Source organism: Protopterus annectens, chromosome 3.part0, assembly GCF_019279795.1.
Source record: "Protopterus annectens isolate FY-2018-M chromosome 3.part0, PAN1.0, whole genome shotgun sequence".
Lineage (NCBI taxonomy): Eukaryota > Metazoa > Chordata > Ceratodontiformes > Protopteridae > Protopterus > Protopterus annectens.
In genome coordinates, this window is record NC_056731.1 from 894,840,726 (window position 1) to 894,861,559 (window position 20,834).

Sequence of the window (20,834 nt, forward strand, 5' to 3'; positions counted from 1 at the left end):
ACAAGAACAAAAGGACCTTACACCTATAATGTCAGATAAATCAGAAATCGACATGTTCTTGCAAAAAAATGACAGTGGCACCAGTAGGAAAGGGGTTTATCACCTACAAGCATGTAATAAACAATTAAGTGTTTATAGTTATGCAAATCCATCCATCCTCAGCCCCTTTTTCCAATTTTCCTCATGTAGTCGGGGTGTCACTTCAACATTGACAATCATCTTGAGCCTAGGTTTACACTGCTGGATGGCTAGCCCTGCCACAGGTATAGTTATGTAAATACTACATCTTAATCTAATAACACACAACATACATAAGTAACAAATGACAAGACAGAGTAGATATGTCATGAGAACAGTTTTGACATTGCTGATTTGAAAACATATCTGAAATTATAATACTGGTAATGCTTACATGGAATTACAGGGAACAGTAACATGACAGCAATTCAACAGCAGCAATACAATATAAAGTGTTGTAACAAAGGACCAGTCACAGTGTCTGATGGTCTGGCAGCATGCCTTACATCAAGAAACATTTATGGAATCACTCATCTGACATTAAGCAGTACAATGTGGCAAAAGCAATCACAGTAATAAAAACATGGTCAGATGAAGACATGCAATACAGCGCACAATTAACTTGTGAATAGGTAATGCATATGAGCAATGAATGACATAAGAAACATTCATAGCATGTCATCTTTGAACACATGCCACAACAGATATCTGTGCGATGCATAACAGTGATGGTCCCCACATAAATATGAATATTGATCATATCATGAAGAACACCCTTGAAGAGTATACTACACTTTCCTATCATATAAGGTGTATGGATTAGCTATGTGGTTAAATAAAGCCTGAAAAACATGGCACTTTGAGTGTGCAATAAATATTACCTGTGTATAAGGTAGTGTTGTCTGACACAGAGATGTTAATAGATTCAACCCCCTGCCTATTATGCAAGGCTCTCTCCAGATCTCTATATTGACTGCATGTGCCACATCAGAGTAATGGAGACTGTCACAACTAACTGAATTGACTGTGTGCATTAAGACAGGAGGTATGAATATAATATGAACAATTGGATTTATTCTCAGTGCTATAAAGGAGCTACACTTGTTACTGTTCACACAACAGTGAGCATTTCAACATGAGTGCTTCTTTGACAAGGAAGCAGTTTCCAACATGTAGGGCACACACAATCCCAGAACTGAACCATAGTCTATCTTTGTAGGTATGCTATACCAGCAAGTACTCAATGGAATTGCCACAGGACCACTCACAACATGACATGCCCAGAATAAACATTTCACTGCTATACAATCACAACCTATGATGACAGATCAATGTCCAACATAAAAATGAATATGAATAACTAGATATAATGGTGTTAATGTAATGTCAATACATTTATGTGATGCTGGCCGTATAAGGAATTGAACAGTAAGCCATGGGAATCTACTGACTAATGACATGTGGATGAACCATATGCACCACAACAAAAGTCTTAACACTATTATGACAATTCACCTATGCCAAGTTATTACATCTAATGTATATGTGGTAAACAATTTCTGAGATGAAAATGATGATGGAGGCCTCTCACACTGTCAGTGGTCACATTATAACTGAAGTGGATACCATTCATGCATTACAGTATAAGGCCCAGCAATGTTAACAAGCACTGAATGTGGATGTTGAACACATGAGCATATGACAACATAAAATACATGATATTGTATAGGATGAATGTGCCACGGTCGAATTGTCACTACATTTGTGAGATATGTTGGTATGTGATGGCATTACATCATGTCATTGCTACAAGGGATCTGTGTGTCTGTAATTGCTGTAGCAAGTCAACAACACAAAGCATGTCATCCATTCCCTCATGCCAGAGGATAACACTTCTTACATGCACACATGATCATTACTCTAAATAAAAGCATTGCTATGTAACAAATTCTCATAGCTTTTAGTAAGAAGGATCAACATCTATACATGTGCAAAGCAAATATGCACTCCTTAAATTGGAGAACATCGACATCTGTGCAGGGATAGAGACCTGGTTCAAGGCTCCATAGAGCACCCCTGCATTACCAGGCTGTAAATCATACCACACCTTTCGGTCATCTAACCTGGACCAAAACACTAAAGGTGGAGGTGTGGTATGATTTATAGCCTGGTAATTAAGAATTAATTCATTAAGAATATCCACACCTCCAGGCTAGTTGCTCAGCATAATGCATCTGAGATTATCCAAGTGCAACTAACTCTGGGCAAGACCACAATCTAAATTGTAGCTTGCTACAGATCCCCCAACATGCCCCAGGATTCCCACTCCTCATTTCTTGATACACTGGAAAATATTAGGGCACAACCTAACACCCTAATAATGGGCAATTCCAACTACCCCACCATTAACTGGAAAAACTACTCATGTACCAACTCTTTTGCTCAACGTTTTCTGGAATTCATAAATTCCAATGCCTTGGATCAGCTTATTAACACCCTCACCAGGGGCAGCAATATCCTATACCTGGTCATTACCAACATGGGTAACTGGTGTTCCACACCAGAGGTGAATTCCTCATTGATCAGATACAACCACAAGCTAATCACCCTAGACATCCACATCCCACCCCACCCCCCATTAGGGAAACCACCGTTAAAAAATGTCTCCAAAGCCAACTTCACACTTAAGACAGAAGTGGCAAACTTCACGACACCCATGCAGATGGACAATAGAGGTGTGAATGGCAAATCCTACACAAATGCACTTTATAAGCACTTACACGAGTGTATGGATTGTGCAATCCCTAACAACCAAGATACTCTCCTCCAAAAAAGGTCCCCTGCCTCTACAACAGAAGAAAGAAACTGTTGCAAAAGAGTAAAATCCCATGATTTTAAGAACTCCCTGGTCAGCCTCAGTAAGAAGCTGAGATTCCTCATAAAATCCTTCAAAGCTAGTTACCTGGCACTTGCTCACTAAAGCAATTATATAAGTCAGCACTAAAAAATTAAAAGCACTACACCCTCACAAACTCCCCTTGAGTACCTTGTTCCCCATTGGCCCTTTTTTTTCAATTATAAAGGAATTCCCAATACTATTCTAGCATGTCCAAAGGTCAGTTGTCAATCTCCTCTCCAGTCCTGCTGGTGAATCTGGGAATCTTGAGGCAATGTTACAACTGCCTCATGTACACAGACAACCCTCTCCTCCTCCCAACAAATTCCAACACATGTGAGAGATGCAACCATATAGCCAAATTGGAGGCTAAGCTCTCTCAACTCAGTACTGGCGTAACCAGTCAGGAGGAAAAGGAAACCACACTCACTACAATTCCAGTCTCACATAGACCTACCACGACAGCAAACCAAACAAATAAACACACAAAAACATATTCGGAGGCTCTAAATAAAAATATGCCTAAGCAGCAGAGACCTCCAAAGCAGACACCCAAGCAACCGCTACCCCAAAACAAAACACGTGCAACACATAGCTCACAAAGCCAGTGTGACAAACAGTCACAGCCCTTAAGGCTACACACACCTGATACACTTGTAATAGGTGACTCTATCGTCAGGCACACTGACGTCCCGCTCACCAGGCTAAACAAGGAGAAGGTCACGGTGAGCTGCCTGTCAGGTGCTGGGATCCGCCACATAACACAAGCACTCAGGTCACTCCAAGGCAAGTACAAATATGACTCAGTCATTGTCCATGCTGGTGTGAATGACCTGAGATGTACCTCCCTGGACTACATGAAAAGAGACATAGAGGAGCTCTCTGAGCATGTAGCCCAGGCCAGTATGACCCTGACCTTGAGTAGCATCTTACCCTCACCAAGAATGATGCCACAATATGAAGACAAGATGATCAATTTCAACAATTGGCTTAAGTATTAGTGTCATTCAAAGGGGATCCAATGCCTGTCAGCCTGGGATGACATGCTCGACAAACCACGATGCTTCACTAGGGACGACTTGCACCTATCACCTCTGGGCTTTTGGATATTGGCAAAGGCTCTTGCTACCCCCATAGTGCCTTTTTTAGGCAAGGCTCAAAAGACAAACCCACCTCCATAGGTATCACAAGGGAAAAGAAACTAAGAGTAGTGCTACTCAACGCCAGAAGTCTAAACCTCAAGATGCATGCACTCAAAACTCTCCTTAGCATGGAAAACATAGATATCTGTGCAGTAACAGAAACCTGGTTCAAGGCTCCCAAGAGCACTCCAGCACTACCAGGTTATACTTCATACCATGCTTTTTCGGCCCCAAAACTTGGACCGAACCACAAAAGGAGGGGGAATATCAATATTCGTCAAAGATACCCACACCTCCAGGTTGGTGGCACAGCACGAAGCATCAGAGACTATCCATGTGCAACTAACAGTGGGTAAAACTGCCTTCCAGTTTATAGCCTGCTACAGACCACCCTCCCAAACCCAGGAACTCCACTCGGCCTTCCTGAGAACACTGGAAAATATGAAGGTCTCTCCAAACACCATTATATTGGGCGACTTCAACTACCCAAACATAGACTGGGAGCATTACTCTAGCTCCAACACCCTAGCCCAAAGGTTCCTAGAATTTATAAACTCAAATGCTATGGAACAACTTGTTACCACTCCCACAAGAGGGAAAACATACTGGACCTGATCATCACCAACATGGGGACTCTATGCTCCAGACCAGAAGTGTATCCCTCACTGGTAAGATCAGACCATAAACTAATCTCACTGGATATGCACATCCCGACCCCACCCCCTGCCCAGAAAACAACAGTGAAAAACTTCTCTAAAGCAAATTTCACACTCCTCAAAACCGAGGTGGAATCCTTCAAAGCCCCGGCCTGTGGAAAATCTGCCCAGACCGCAGAATCCTTTATAAATGCATTCTATGAACACCTTCAGGAATGCATGGATCATGCAATCCCAAATAAAACCAAGACCCAATCCTCCAAAGGCAGACATCCTGTCTGGTGGACCCCAGCCATAAACAAACAATAGAAGAAGGAAGCTACTACATGATAGAGCAAAATCCCAAAAAGGGAAGGCATCTCTGATCAGTATTAGCAAAAAACTATGGCCACTCATAAAATCGTCTAAGGCCAGCTTTGAGAGAAAAATTGCACAGGACACTAAGGATAATCACAAGGCTTTCTTTAATTATGTTAGGAACCTGGGTGGGAATTCCCAGATATGCTCAGAATTAGTCCAAAATGACAAAAAATACACCAAACCCACAGACATTGCCAACATCCTAGCTGATAGGTTCAGCACAAACTTCTACCCCCCCTTCCCCACCAAAAGGGCAAATATATATCCCAGCAGAGTGCTGCCCCCCTGACATCTCAGATGCTCAGATAAGAGATGCCCTCCCCAAAGCAAAAAACACAGCATCAATGGGACCAGATGGTGTCCCGGGCTGCATCCTACATGAACTCCAAGAAGAGCTAAACCCAAACATAAAACTACTGTTCAATCTCAGCCTTACTACAGGATATGTACCCAAAGAGTGGCGTACAGCAATGGTGGTCCCTCTCCACAAAGGTGGTGCCTTGATAGATCCTGGAAACTATCGCCCCATAAGCCTGACTAGCTTGGTCTGCAAAGCTATGGAAAGGATCATCACGGACCTTATAAATAAAGATATTGGGGACCTACAGACACTGGATCCTACCCAGTTTGGCTTTGTTAAGGGCAGATCCTGCCTCTTAAACCTGGTTGATTTCTTTGAAGCAGTCACCAAGGCCATTGATGAGGGGAAGGTGGTCCACACAGCCTACCTGGACCTCACAAAAGCCTTTGATACAATACCCCACTCGGGCATTATAGATAAGCTCACCAGCTTAAATATAAACCCCTATGTCACTAGATGGGTTGCAAACTGGCTCAAGGACAGAACCCACATGGTTAGAATTGCTGGAGCCATGTCAGACTCCAAACCAGTTACAAGTGGCGTCCTACAAGGCTCAGTCCTGGGACCTCTCTTGTTCAGTATATATTTCTCAGAGGTACAGGCCAACACAGAAGGACTGTGGCTGACCAAGTTCGCAGATGACTGCAAACTGGGCGCCATAATCGACTCTCCAGCTGACACAAGCATCCTCCAAAAGGGCCTCATAGAAACAGACAACTGGTGCCAGAGCCATGGCCTCAAGCTAAATGCCAAAAAGTGTATAGTCATCCCCTTTGGCAAAAACAAAGTGCCCACAAATTACCACATAAGTGGTAATCCATTAAGTATGGAAGAAGTAATTAGGGACCTGGGGACCTAAGTTGATAGCAGTCTCTCATTTGACAAACAGGTGGCCAAAGTGGTTAGAAAAATATTTTATATAGCCCACCTAATCATGAAGGGATTCACATCTAGATCAGGGGAGGTCATCGTGCCTCTTTACTCATCCCTCATCAGGCCCATAATTGAGTACAATGCCCCTTTTGGGATGTACCTTACCAGACACCTGCAGCAACTGGAAAGACCCCAAAAGTACCTCACCAAGAGGATCAAAGGGCTCAAACAGATGCCATATGCTGCCCAGTTAAAGAAACTCCAGCTCTACTCAGTTGCATACCGCCTGCTCAGAGGCAATCTGTGCCTGACGTATAAAGCCATGTCCAACCCGGAATTAATGGACATGCTGCACCTCAGAAAATCCAAATCCCATCGAGCTATGTGCTCAAGAGACTTGAACCTCAGCACTGAAATAAATAGGACATGCTGGAGGGACAGATTCATAACCCAGAGGCTCCCTTCACTCTGGAATAAAATCCCAGTCCAGGTTAGGCAGAGTCCCTCATTGACTCTCTTCAAGAGGAATCTTGATGAGTGGATGGGGGATCATAGGTTTACCCTGGGTATCACTTCTGTGTCACTGTTAGACAGAGGCACAGTATACTAACCTCAAAAAGGGCATAGCAAAATTAATTTAAAATGGGTGGCAAAAGCCAAACACACTCTGGCTAGGCTTATAAATGCCCTAGGGCAGATAGCCTAGTATGAACCTATGAACCTATGAACGAAAACAAAATTGCCACTGATTCTAAAGACAACCACAAAGCATTCTATAGCTATGTCAAGAATCTCAATGGCAACAGTCATCTGCTCTGAGTTATAGCACATAGAACCAACTGATATTCCCAACATCCTGGCAGATAGGTTCAGTGCTAAGTTTACCCCCCCCTGTCACCCCCCAAAGGGCCTATCTCTATACTGGAAGAATGCAAAGTTCCTGTAATCACAGCTGCACAGGTAAAAACCACACTCTCCAAAGCCAATAACACAGCATCCATGGGACCTGACAACATCCCAGGCTGCATTCTACATGAACTACAGAATGAACTTGCACCCTACCTAAGTACCATTTTCAATCATAGCCTCACCTCAGGCTTTGTGCCCACTGAATGGTGCTCAGTGACAGTTATCCCACTCCACAAAGGGGGAGCCATCACGGACCCCAGGAACTAGCACCCCATTAGCCTGACAAGCCTGGTCTGCAAGGCTATGAAACGTATCATCATGGAACTTATAAACAATGACATTGATAATCTCCAAACTCTGGACCCCACTCAGTTCGGGTTTGTAAAAGGCAGATCATGTCACCTAAACCTGATAGACTTCTTTGAAGCATTCACCAAAGCCGTAGACAAGGATAAGGTGGTTCACACAGCATATCTAGATCTCGCCAAGGCTTTCAACACCATCCCCCACTCTGGAATTATAGATAAACTCACTAAACTAGGTATAAATCCCTATGTCACAAGATGGATTGCCAACTAGCTCACTGGCAGAATCCATGCTGTGAAAGTAGCAAACTCCAAATCCGACTTCAGACCTGTTACAAGTGTAGTACCACAGGGTTCAGTCCTGGGTCCTCTCCTGTTTGGTATCTCCTTCTCTTAAGTACAGGCTAAGACAGAAGGTCTTTGGCTAATGAAGTTCGCAGATGACTGCAAACTAGGAGCCATAATCAAAACTCCTAACGATGTGGACATCCTACAAAAGGGCCTCATTATGACAGATGCCTGGTGTCAAAGCCATGGCCTCAAGCTCAATGCCAAAAAGTGCATTGTCGTCCCTTTTGGTAAAATCTCTGTACCCATGAACTACCACATAGGCGGTAATCTACTTAACACCGAAAGTGTGATAAGAGACCTTGGGACACAGGTGGACAGTAGTCTCTCCTTTGATAGTCACATAGCCACAGTAGTCAGGAAATCCTTATACGTGGCACACCTCATCACAAGATGTTTATCATCTGGAAAAAAGGGGTCATTGTTCCCCTCTGCTCACTCATTAGACCCATTATAGAATACAGCACCCCTTTTGGTATGTACCTCACAAGACATCTACAACAACTGGAAAGGCCGCAGAAATACCTCACAAAGAAGATTACCAGCCTCAAACAGATGCCTTATGCAAACCGTCTCAAAAAACTCCATCTTTACTTCCTCGCATATTGCCTACTCAGAGGCGATCTCTGCCTAACATACAAAGCTATGTCAAACCCAGAACTGTTGGACATGCTCCACTTAAAGAAATCCCAATGCCTCCGAGCTACATACTCTAGGGACTTAACCTTGTCATCACAATAAACAGAACATGCTGGAGGGATAGATTCCTGTCCCAGAGACTTCCTATATTCTGGAACAAACTACCTATCTATATCAATCAAAGCTCCTCATTAGCACTCTTCAAGAAAAATCTTGATGATTGGATGAGAGATAGGAAATTCACCCCGGGGATCACTTCTGTGGCTCTGCTCAACAGGGGCACAGGAAAATAATTTTCTTGGGTGGCGAAAGCCAGGGTACCTTTTTGGCTAGGCTTATATAGGCCTTAGGGCCAATAGCCTAGTACCTACCTATGAACCTATGAACAGTGTTAGCAACATGTACAGGCACAATGACACTGACACAATGTAGTCTAAGCAGTAGTGGATGGAGTCGAAATAACTAACCAAGATCACAATCTAAACATTAGTGCCTTAATCACAAGCACCATAAAACATTTAGAGGTACAACTGAGATAGTGCACAGTTAAATGGATCTGCCACTGTTTATTAGCTGGATGTTTAGGCTAAAAATTGTTTGAAGAGTAATAAAACGGTACAGCTATACATCATATCTGTTTTTGAAGAATAGTTTAAAGAATACGAGGGTGAAAGACACACTCACAGCTGTCCTCAGACATACAAAAAATGAAAAGTAACTTTATTGTCATTCAGACCATATACAATGCACAGCTGAACAAAATTTTGTTTCTCCAAGCTCATGTACAAAACAGAAAAACATAGCAACACATGCTTAACATCAGTGACAACAGTTACAAATGAAGGCACAGAAAGCACAGAAGGCACAAAGCTTCAACAACCATGATTTCCAGCAATCCAGTTTATCCACATTGCTGCCATCTCCCTCTCTAACACCAGCATATCCATAGTCCAATGTGGTCCCCTTCGACACCACAGACCCACGTCTGATGCAAACAAAAACCTGGCAGATAAAAGCCGGGCATTTGCTACTGTATTTGGAACAACCGTCACTACCTGAAGGCCTGAACGGCCACAGCCAGTTCAATGATCTTTCAACAATCCAACCATCCACACCATCACAATCATCATTCCATAACTGACACCATCAGCAGCTTCCCAATCAAAACCGAATCTCTCTGACTAACTATTCAAATCTGGTCCTTTTAAAATCAAATCTAGCCACAGAGTCTATTCTCAGCTTTCCACCTTCCATATTCTGCACTTGCATAAATTCACAACTGAAGGCCCAAAACTTCTTTGTTCAGTTGAAAGCATAACATACCAAAGCAAACTCAACATGACACCATGGACATCATGGCACTCGTCCAGGTCAAACGGACTAATTAACAACCTATAATTCACAAAAATCAACATAAAAACACAAATGTACATTGAGAGCCACAAATGCTACTGTCACACAAGACACCACCACCGTGCTCTTTCCCACACATGTAGCTGCACAATGTGCAAAGCACAATATGACAGTCATGCAACAAAGGAGAATTTTCACTCCAGTTATGACATACTGCAGGTATGTTAGCATTATGTAATCACTGTGTGGCCAAAATGTTATTTTCCCTGTGGATGCTAGGATTTGCTATTGTCACATAGTGTCACTGTAATTCAATCTCATAGTTAGAAGTATACATAAAGGTGGTTGCGAGGTGACCAACAGTATGACAGTAATTCCAGTCCTACTATTGAAGCAGTCATATAATCACAACACCTACCTATCCACTTAAATCATCTATAAATCACATTATCAGCAGACAGCACCAAAGGACAATATACCATATAGTATCTATGAAGGGATGACATCAGCAGTGTATTGCCAAGAAGATGTATTTGGTAACATTAGTTTTACGGCCATCTGGGGTTGTAAAAGTTGCCACTGCAAATGTGTGTAAACCAATCTTGAATTCATTTACAGTGACACTTGTAGAAGATAAGCACTGCTGTATTCAAGCATCCTACCTATCTAGTTGCACATTGTAGAGAATAGTGTAAGACATGTGAACACCACAGGAGAAATCTGACATTTAAATAGTGATAGTTCACTTGCAAAAAAATGACCGCATCAGTGTGTTGAACTAAGAAGCTAGACAGACAATATAATGTTGTAATCATGCACTCTTACTTATGCCACACAAAACACTTGCCATAAAAAAAATGGGTAAGTTATCCCTATACCTACTTAACAAATGTTTGCATCACTTTAATTCTAAAAGCATTAAATGGATATTTTTTTAGTCTATGACACTCTTATTTGAAGCATTCATTTACACATTTGTGGTCAGTGTTTTGACTAAAAAGTAATGTTTTCTTTAAGTAATGTCTAGAAAATTGTACTTAGAGTACAAACAGTATGCATAGCTGCACCTTTGTGCTGCACAGAATTTGTGGATGTGAAAGTTGGGCTTTGGGGATATGTGGAGTCATGTAGCAGTTTAAGTAATTCAGAAGTTGATTGAGCACATACTCTCCTAAGTTTAAACACACTTAATCACACATACAAGTCTTCCATTTTGAGCATTGAACCTCCTACCTAGCTAGTTACACAATCTAAACATCAATGTATTAGTTGTAAGTACCACAGGTGAATTCTGACTATTAAGGTGAGTGAGTTAGCTTTTGTCAGGATTGCCTCATAATTGTGTTTCATAGATGATTTTTCCATAAACATTGCTATAAGAGAGGTGTGTACATTTAAATGCATTCTTTTCAGGAGAAGGGGATACATCAACAAGCATTACAAACACAAATTTCCCATGTTGGGTATCAAACCTACTACCAATCTAGTTACATAGTCTAGAAAGCACTGTATTAGTTGCAAGTGGCATAATAGAAGTATGACTGTTAAAAGTAGAGAGTGCACTTTTGTCTGGATGACATCAACATTATGTTTCATATAGGATGTTTCTGTAAGACTGGATTATAGGAGATGTTTGCATATTTCAATGCATTTGCTTTAGGGGGAAGCAGATACAGCAACAAGCATTAGTAGTGCATGAGCATACACAAGTATTCCATGTTAGGCATTGAATCTCCTATCTATGTAGTTACAGAATCTAAAAAGCATTGTATTAGTCACAAGCACCACAGGATAAGTCTGATTCTTAAGGCCACAGAGTGCACTTTTGTCAGGATGACCTCATCAAAGCATTTCACAGAGGATGTTTTATCCAAAAATTGGATATGGGAACAGTGTGAACAATTGAATGCAATCTTCTTAAAGGAAGTGGATACAGTAACAAATGTTATACACAGTCACACACACACACACACAAGTCTAACATGTTGGATATTGAACCTCCAACCTATCTAGGTTACACAATCTATAGAAAGCACTATTTACTTAGAAGCACCAGAAAAAAAGTCTAACTCTGAAGGGTAGAGAATGCACTTTTGCCAGGATGCCCCTATCAGTGTGTTTCACAAAGGATGTTTCATCAAAAAGTCTAGTAAGGGAGTATTATGACCATTTAAATACAGTCTTCTCACAGGAAGTGGACCCAGCACCAAATGTTATGTAGAGTCACGTACGCACACATGTCTTCCAGGTTGAGCATTGATCTTCTTACCTATCTAGTTACACAATCAAGAAAACAATGTACTAGTAACAGGCACTACAGGAGAAGTTGGATTCTAAAAGGTAGAGAGTCCATTTTTGTCAGGAAGGCAAAAATCCACGTGTTTCACAGATGTTTCATCCAAACATAGGATAAGGGAGCAGTGTGGACAATTAAATGTAATCTTCTCAAGGAAAGTGGATACAGCAGCAAATGTTACACACTGTTACACACAGAAACAAGTCTTCCATGTTAGGTAAAGAACCTTCTACTTATCAATCTATAAAGCAGTGCATTAGTTACAAGTGCCACAGGTGAAGCCTGACTTTGAAGGATAGAGAGCTCACTTTTGTCAGGATGACCTCAGCAGTGTGTCTCATAGAGGTTATTTCCATAAAAATTGTGATAAGGGAGCTGTGTCTTTACATGGGAAGTAAATACAGCACCAATTGTTACAGTCGCACACACACACACACACACACACACACACACACACACACACACACACACACACACACACACACACACACACACACACACACACACACACACACGCACACCTTCCATGTTGGTCACCGAAACTCCTACCTATTTAGTTACACAATCTAGAGAGCACTATATTACTCCAAGCACCACAGAAAATGTCTGATTGTTAATGATAGGTTGTGCACTTTTGTCAGGATGACCTCATCAGTGTGTCTCAGAGAGGACATTTCTATAATAAATTGAGATAAAGGAGTTGTGAGAACAGTTAAATGCATTCTTCTGAGGGGAAGTAGATATAACAAGTGTTACACACAGTCTCTTACATGCAGGACATCAAACCTCCTACTTATCTAGTTATATAATCTAAAGAGCACATGACAAGCACCAGAGGAGAAGACTGACATTACCAATATAAAATAGGACAATTGAATATTTGCAAAATCCAGAGCTTGGAAGAGATGGTGCTGTTTATCACAGGTTGTGCAACAAATTCATGTGTGCACTGGACAATGTAACATCACTATGAGTGTCATATGCAATGACATGTTTCTCCACTGAAATGTGTATTCTGTCTTTAATGTACATTGTGCCACCATGAGGGACATTGGCATGTTCCACATAATGGGATGATATACAGATTGACTGTTGCACACCAGTGGATTATCAATTAAACATTCTTGTGACTTCATGTTGGAATGATTACACACATATTATCTCATGCTTGCACTATGTGCAGTGGCAAGACAAACATGCAAGTCATACATAGGACAGTGCACTGCAGAATGACTGTGATGGATTCAATGAGAATAGGTTAACCAAGCTTGTAACACAGTGCAAGTGTAAACATTGTAGAGCAGACAGACTTTAAATGAATAAAGTGACTCAACAAACATTGTAGAGCAGACAGACTTTAAATGAATAAAGTGACTCAACATACTTCAGAAATGAAGATCACCTTTTGACAAAAGTAATACAGATATACAAATGTTGTGCAGCATAAAATTATAATTATTTGATTTTCTCTTTTTTTATTGCACTCTATGAGCACAGCACTGCTAAGTTGAACTGTGTTGCTGATGGTAAAGTGTTAGCGCATGCATAATCATATTCTGAAGAGTTGAACAGAGAATGGCAATTAGCATGCATCTATGTTGCTCTGTGCAAACTTCCATGCGAACATCTGTACACCACAGGTTTCAGAATAGGTATCAGACACATCACTATAGCAGCAGGACAAAGAGTCAGACAACACATCCTTAAATATTTGTTCATCCATATGTGTTGAATATTTACAGCATGCCAGCAAGAAAAGCATGTACACATGAATATTCTGTAAGCATAGCACATAAAAAGTCATAATTGTGAAAGTTATCATTTAACACTAGCTTTCATCAAACACAAATGTATGTATTCATCTTCATTACCCTGTTGATGACAGTAATCTGTACATCCAACTCTTGAGCTTGTTCAAAAGTACATTAAACTGACTAAACATACCTAAGCACAGTGATTCAAAGTGTGACAGAGCAATGCCAATGAAGACAATCAAATCCCAAGATATTGCCAAAAGCTGAGTACTTCCATTTAACCTTAGTTGCATTTGTTGCCCAGCACCAGACGTTGTGCAAATGCAGAGGTGGAACATTAAAGATACATCAACAGGGTAACATGGAGGCAGGGACAAAGTAGATTATGACAAAAGAAGGATTATGGTGGCTCATAACAATATGTAGCAAACAGGTACATATAAATTAGTGTACCAAAACAGTAACACTTAGCTAATGGATGGATTAGAACCCTTGAAATTATTAAAAACCCTTTCTAACCAAGTGAGCATTAGCTCATCATGCCACAAAAGAATTGATACTTTACAGAATTAAAATAACACAATTAAAACACAGTGATGACTTAATGAAGCAAGGGGGGTGAACAGACAGAAGCAGACAGGAATAGCAACAATATGTTTTGTGAGAAATGTAGGAACATTTGAATGGCATTTTAGTTTTACTTATTAAATCATCATTAATCTATCATGCTCAGTACAATAAAGTATTTACTAAAGGTACAAATAAGGGGTAGGAGAGTGCAATAGGCATGAATACCTAACCAGGATAAGGTAGACTTAATGCATGTCCCTGTTAGGACTGTGATGTTCTTGAAAATGATGTCTTGCTGCATTATTCCAATGTTATATTAAGGAAATGGTTTATATGGAGAGAAATGCAGACATTTGTGTTTAAATATATGATAGGAATATGAAATGTCATGAAGTAATAAATTAACATACAGCTGTAATAGAACCTATGGCACTGTGCAAGAACATCAGGCTACAAAAAGGGTAATTATCTTGATACGTCATATAAAAACTCCTATTTTAATATACCCAGCAGACTAAGGACACTTACAATATTATTAAACAGTACTACCTTTAGTATGCCTTTATTGTGTACTGCCATAGTGCAGTGAATTTAAGCACATTTATGTGAATGTAACTGCACCACTGCAGAATAAATGGAAGTCTTCATCTTTTGTGTAGGGGACACCATGAATAAGGATAGGTAGGGGAAACTGGGGGTGCAGCCATATCCAATTTGAGAACAGTGACAATCTAGTTCTCACCCTCAGAACTGTCATTAGTGTCTCCTGCAGCAGGTTTCTGGTCAGTGCTGGACATGGCATTGTCTTTGCAATGCAATGCAGAACATTTTTGACCCTGCTGATACATGCACAGAGGCCCCTCTCCATTATATCTTCAAAAAGCCCTGTCAGCTACTGCTGCTGCTGCTGGGTGACAAAATCACCACCTCCACTACTCTGTGCTGTTGATTATTAATTTTCCAGCAACAAGTTATGCAAACAGCTGATTGTTAATAAATTATAACCCCCCCCAAAAAAAAACTTCAAAAATCCAAACGTCTGACCAAGGAGGCAGTACACTGTAAGTGGACAACCACTAAATTCACATATCCAGCTGAAACTTCTCACCACTTTCCAATTCTATTGACTGCAGAACAGAAAAAAAAAACAGTTTTAAAATATATCAACTCCTGCATGTGGTATTGGTTCCTTTCCATGTTTGTTGGTTTTTAGCCTGTCTGATCTCCTGAAAAGCCGGATTTATAAAGGGACCACATACTGATCATTATTGCTAGTTAGTGTATGAGACGATTCAAATTCGTTAACATAAGCCCCCCCCCCTTTCCTTGGTTACCAGGTCTAGGGTAGACTACATGCTTGTGATAGTTGCCCCTGTCATGCCACAGCTTCTTCTCTTTTCTCACTTTAATATCACTAACTATTTTGTCGACATGTGAAAAAATGTTGCAATAATCATTCTTACAGTGACCAAATAATAAATGTTTCTTCTTTTTTTGGCTTTTCCCGGTTAGGGGACGCCACAGCGGATCACCTTGTCAGCTCATGATTGGCAGTGGAGTTTTAAGGTGTTGAGTTGCCAGCCCGGTGCCCAACCTTCCACAGAAGGCACACATATGCATGCACTCATGCCTCGGACCAATTTAGAGTGTCCAGTCCACCTACAGCATGTCTTTGAAATGAAACCAGAGCACCTGGAGGAAACCCATGCAGCCACAGGGAGGACATGCAGACTCCGCACAGAAGTCAACCCAGCCAAGAATCGAACCGGAGAACCTCTTGCTGTGAGGCGGCAATGCTAACCACTGCACCACTGTGGCCACCCACACCAAATAATAAAATGTTTACTGACAACATTTTACAAATGTTTAATAAATCTTTACTGATAACATTATAATTTGGTTGTGTCTCATAAGTAAACTCACAGCCATGTCAGTCAAAAAGTTGGAGCAATTTTTTGTATAAAATGGCACTTTCTCTGAGTCCCATGGGGTATTTCCTACCCTCAATCCCTTAGGGACAATGCCAGATTTAAAGGAATCCCAAAAGTTGCTGTTTTGAAGTTTATAGAACTTAACCAGTTTGTTTTCAAAAATTTGTAATTGTTTTGACAAATAAATACCAGCAATGTCACAACCCTGGAACAAAAAAATTGTATTAGCTTGTAACCACTCACCCAAGTTTATAACACCTTGTTCATAAACCTCCTTGTTACTATGTGAGGTATTGCCATCTGTGCTGTGAAGAATAGGGCAATGCATACGTAACATGCCAGCATAGTTGGCTGGGGTTTTATAAATAATTTTGTGTCATTTGACTATCACAATGACTTGTACAGATACTTGTATTAAAAATGTATCAACAGTGTTACTATAACTGATTAAATGTTTATGTTTAAACAAAGAATTCTGGAAAGGAAGAGTAAAAGTTTTTGAAATTGTTCTGTAGCTTTCAGATACTGCAACAGATCTTAGCAAAGCTCTGAGTGTATATTCTAATAGAGTCATGTGATCAAATGTAATGTCATTCTTTAACCAGCACTGAGAGGATGGTGATCTCACAGCAGTTTGTTTTGTTTTCTTTGGAACATGATATAAAAGATATTGTTCAGTTATCAGACAGTTGTTCAGTTAGCTGAGTTCAGTTCAGACTGTTAGTAGCTCATCACCTTGCCTTGTGGAAGTAACCATCTCAGCATCTAATCTTCCCTTGCTGTATTAATTAAGTTAGCTAGGGAACAGTTATTTTTTGACAGTCAGGAAATACAGTGAAATTAGTTAAGTAGTGTTTTTCTGCATTTGTTTTAATCTGTCCAACTGTGTTATTTTTATTTCTCCTGTGAGTGAAACTCTGGTGTTAATTGTAATTAGATATGTAGCATTCTCATGTTTTCTACTTTATTATTTATCATTAAATATTTTTATACTTTTCATTGTGGCTGGTCTTTTAGAGAATACTTTTAACATCTTGAAAGTACTTTTGCTTATTTTAATGATGCCTTGGCCACTCCAAAAATCCTTGCTGCTTTGGTTACACGCTACCATTATATTAGTATTGATTTTACTTAGTATACTTGGATGCCATTGTAAGAGCCTTGGAGTGGTTACCAAAATATGAGGAACAGTGCAAAACAAAACAAATAACCAACAACCACACTGTGTGAGGATGAACAAGGCACTGGACAGCAAGCAAAATAAAAACAACTAGATTATTGAACAAATATAACGTTAAACGCTTAATGAATCACCACGTTTTTCATCCTCTAAAAGACTTCATCAGACAACAATCAAATAATGAATTAACATATATATATATATATATATATATATATATATATATATATATGCTGGCACAATTTCAAATCATCCAATGATGTTCCATCTCATGAATATGTATTCCAAATTAAATGTATTGCAACATAATTTAATCACCTAAACCCTTAAATATAAAACTGTGAAAATGTATAAACATAGACATAAAGCATATATAGTGTATAGTATATAGTTTATGTGCTTAAGCTCCAAAAAAATCTCACTTGTGAAATATATCTGCATATAACTTAGATACGCACAGAGATATGCATAACTCGATGAGCTTAAAATGTCAATTTTCTTCATGACAATACTCCCACCTAGTGGCCAAGATATAAATAACAAAAAGAAATGTTAACAGTGAATAAATCTATATGAACTGTATGTATTATATAACTTAAATATTGATGTCTAAAAACATAATAATAAGCATACAATAAATATAAAGGATGAATATAATAAATATAGTATTGAAACTAAATATATTACATAAAAATGATGTACCTACAATAAATACAATACATATTTAATACATAAAATATAATTATAAAAATGTCAAATCACTATATAAAATACTATGTATTTCTAAAACCATATAAAATCCACTAAGAACATCCAGCATTTCACATTTATATATGTATAATCTACTTATAATCTAGCTGCCCTCAACTTTAAAACTGGTGCTAGGGAAGCATTGTCATTTAAACCTGGGAATTTATTGGCCTCTAAAAAAATTTGCCAATATAGTTCCCAGTATTCAATTTTAGTTTCTCATAACCCAACCCTTTCATCTTTCTGAACTTCCTCAATAATAAAAAACATATATTTAGCTAGGGGACACGTGATGGTGTGTCTATATAATGCATTACTTTATTTTTTCTTTTTTATATCATTAATATGTTCATAAACTCTCCTTCTTATTTTTCTCTCTGTCTTTCCAACATAAAAGCCGGAGCATATCCCACATATAGCAATATATACAACTCCATAAGACTCACAAGTGCTGTGTGTTTTGCTTACAATTTCTTTTCCCCTTGAGTCAATAAATACACTTTGTTTGTCTGCCATCCATGGACATTGTGTGCACGTCCTACATGGGAATGTGCCAACAGGCTTCTTCATTTTCTTTTTATCTTTATTCTGAAACAACAACCAATCTTTAATGTTCCGTCCCCTTCTAAAAATAATGTTCAAAGATTCCTTATGTTTTAAACTGAGGTCAGTTAGTTTAATAAACTTACCCCATTCATTATCAAAAACTTTTTGAATTACACCTGCATCTCCACTAAAATCAGTAATAAAGGCCCTAGTATATAATTTGTCATTATCCCCAGTAAACTCGGTTGACTCAACCATGTTGATTTGCTCAGTATTAATCAAATCCAGGAGCTCTTTGCTTAAAATAGGTTAAAATCTACTTTTTCTACCTTTTATAACTTCTTCTTTAATCTTGTTACAAAATTCTAGAGGATACCCTCTTTCTAAAAACATTTGAGTCAAAAACTCACATTCATCAATAAAGTCTTGATCATTTGAAGTCATTCTAGAAATTCTAACAAATTGGCCTTTAACTAAACTTTTTTTCTGGTGGAGAAGGTGTCCACTGCTAAAATGCAGGTAGGAGTTAGAAAAAGTTTTCTTTCTAAATACTTTTGACTTAAAATAATTCCTATCCTTAATTAATGTTACATCTAAATAATTCATTTCCTTAAGACCAATTTCATGAGTAAATTATAAAAAATTCGTAGAGTTATTAATATAATGTATAAATTCGTCCAATCTTTCTTTGCTGTCATGCCAAAATATAACTATATCATCTAGATAGCGCTTGTAAAGACACCAGCAATCTTTGTATGTACTATGGTGGATAAATTTTGTTTCCTAGGTGTTCAAAACCATGTTAGCATATATAGGGGCACACCTTGCCCCCATTGCAACACCACTTTTTTGTTGGAAATATTCACCTTGAAAAAAATATATAACTATGTTTTAACACCATTTCCATTAGAGTCATACATATATATATATATATATATATATATATATATATTTCATTATTGTTCAAGTCACCAAAAAATCTAATAGCCTCCTCAAACCATTCTAGACCTATATCGTGTGGTATAGATCCAAATAAATCTACCACATCTATAGTTACAAAAATTAACTCCTCATCAAACATATTTTCCTTAACATTATATAAAAAATCCCAAGAGTCTTTTAGAAATAATTCTCCCTTCATCATTGACTTTTTCAATTTTACATCTATGTATTTAGCTAAGGGAGAAATTGCTGAACCTTCAGCAGCCACTATAGGGCGTAGGGGTGGATCAATGTAGTTCTTGTGAACTTTCAGAATACCAAAAATAGAAGGAATTTTGGGCTTATTATTATATAAAAATTCAAACATATCTTTTTCAATAAATCCTTCCAAAAATAGATCATATAATGCTAAATATATTCTTCTATATCCAATATTAATTTTATTTTTGGATACATTACTATATTTAGCAGCATCAAGTAAGATATTAAACATTTTCCCTTCATACATAATGGTATTCATCAGTACAATGCCTCCCCCTTTATCGGGCTTCATCACTCTCAAGTTGGTATTGCCCTTTAGCTGTTGAAGTAATTCATATTCTGTGGATGTGAGGTTTGGTGTATATCTATTTCTCTTGACTGCCTGTCTCAACTCTTTTTCTACAAGATTTTCAAAATTCCTTAACTGCGGGTGTATAGGGGGGTTCCAAACACTTCTCTTTTTTAACTCATTGGAATCATCCCCACCTGTTAATACACCACCACAAATTAATTCTAAATTTGTCTTTCTTAAAAACATTTTTAAGTCTATAACAAGTCTATTAATATCACATTTTGTTCTTGGGACAAAATTTAAACCTTTGGAAAGTAAACTAAAATAACTGTCATTAATATCTAATTCTGTATAATTAAATATATTAAAATTTTTGAACTTATTGCAGGTATAAACAACTGATTTTACAAAATCACAATTTTCATTTATATTCTCATTTATATCATCTTGGC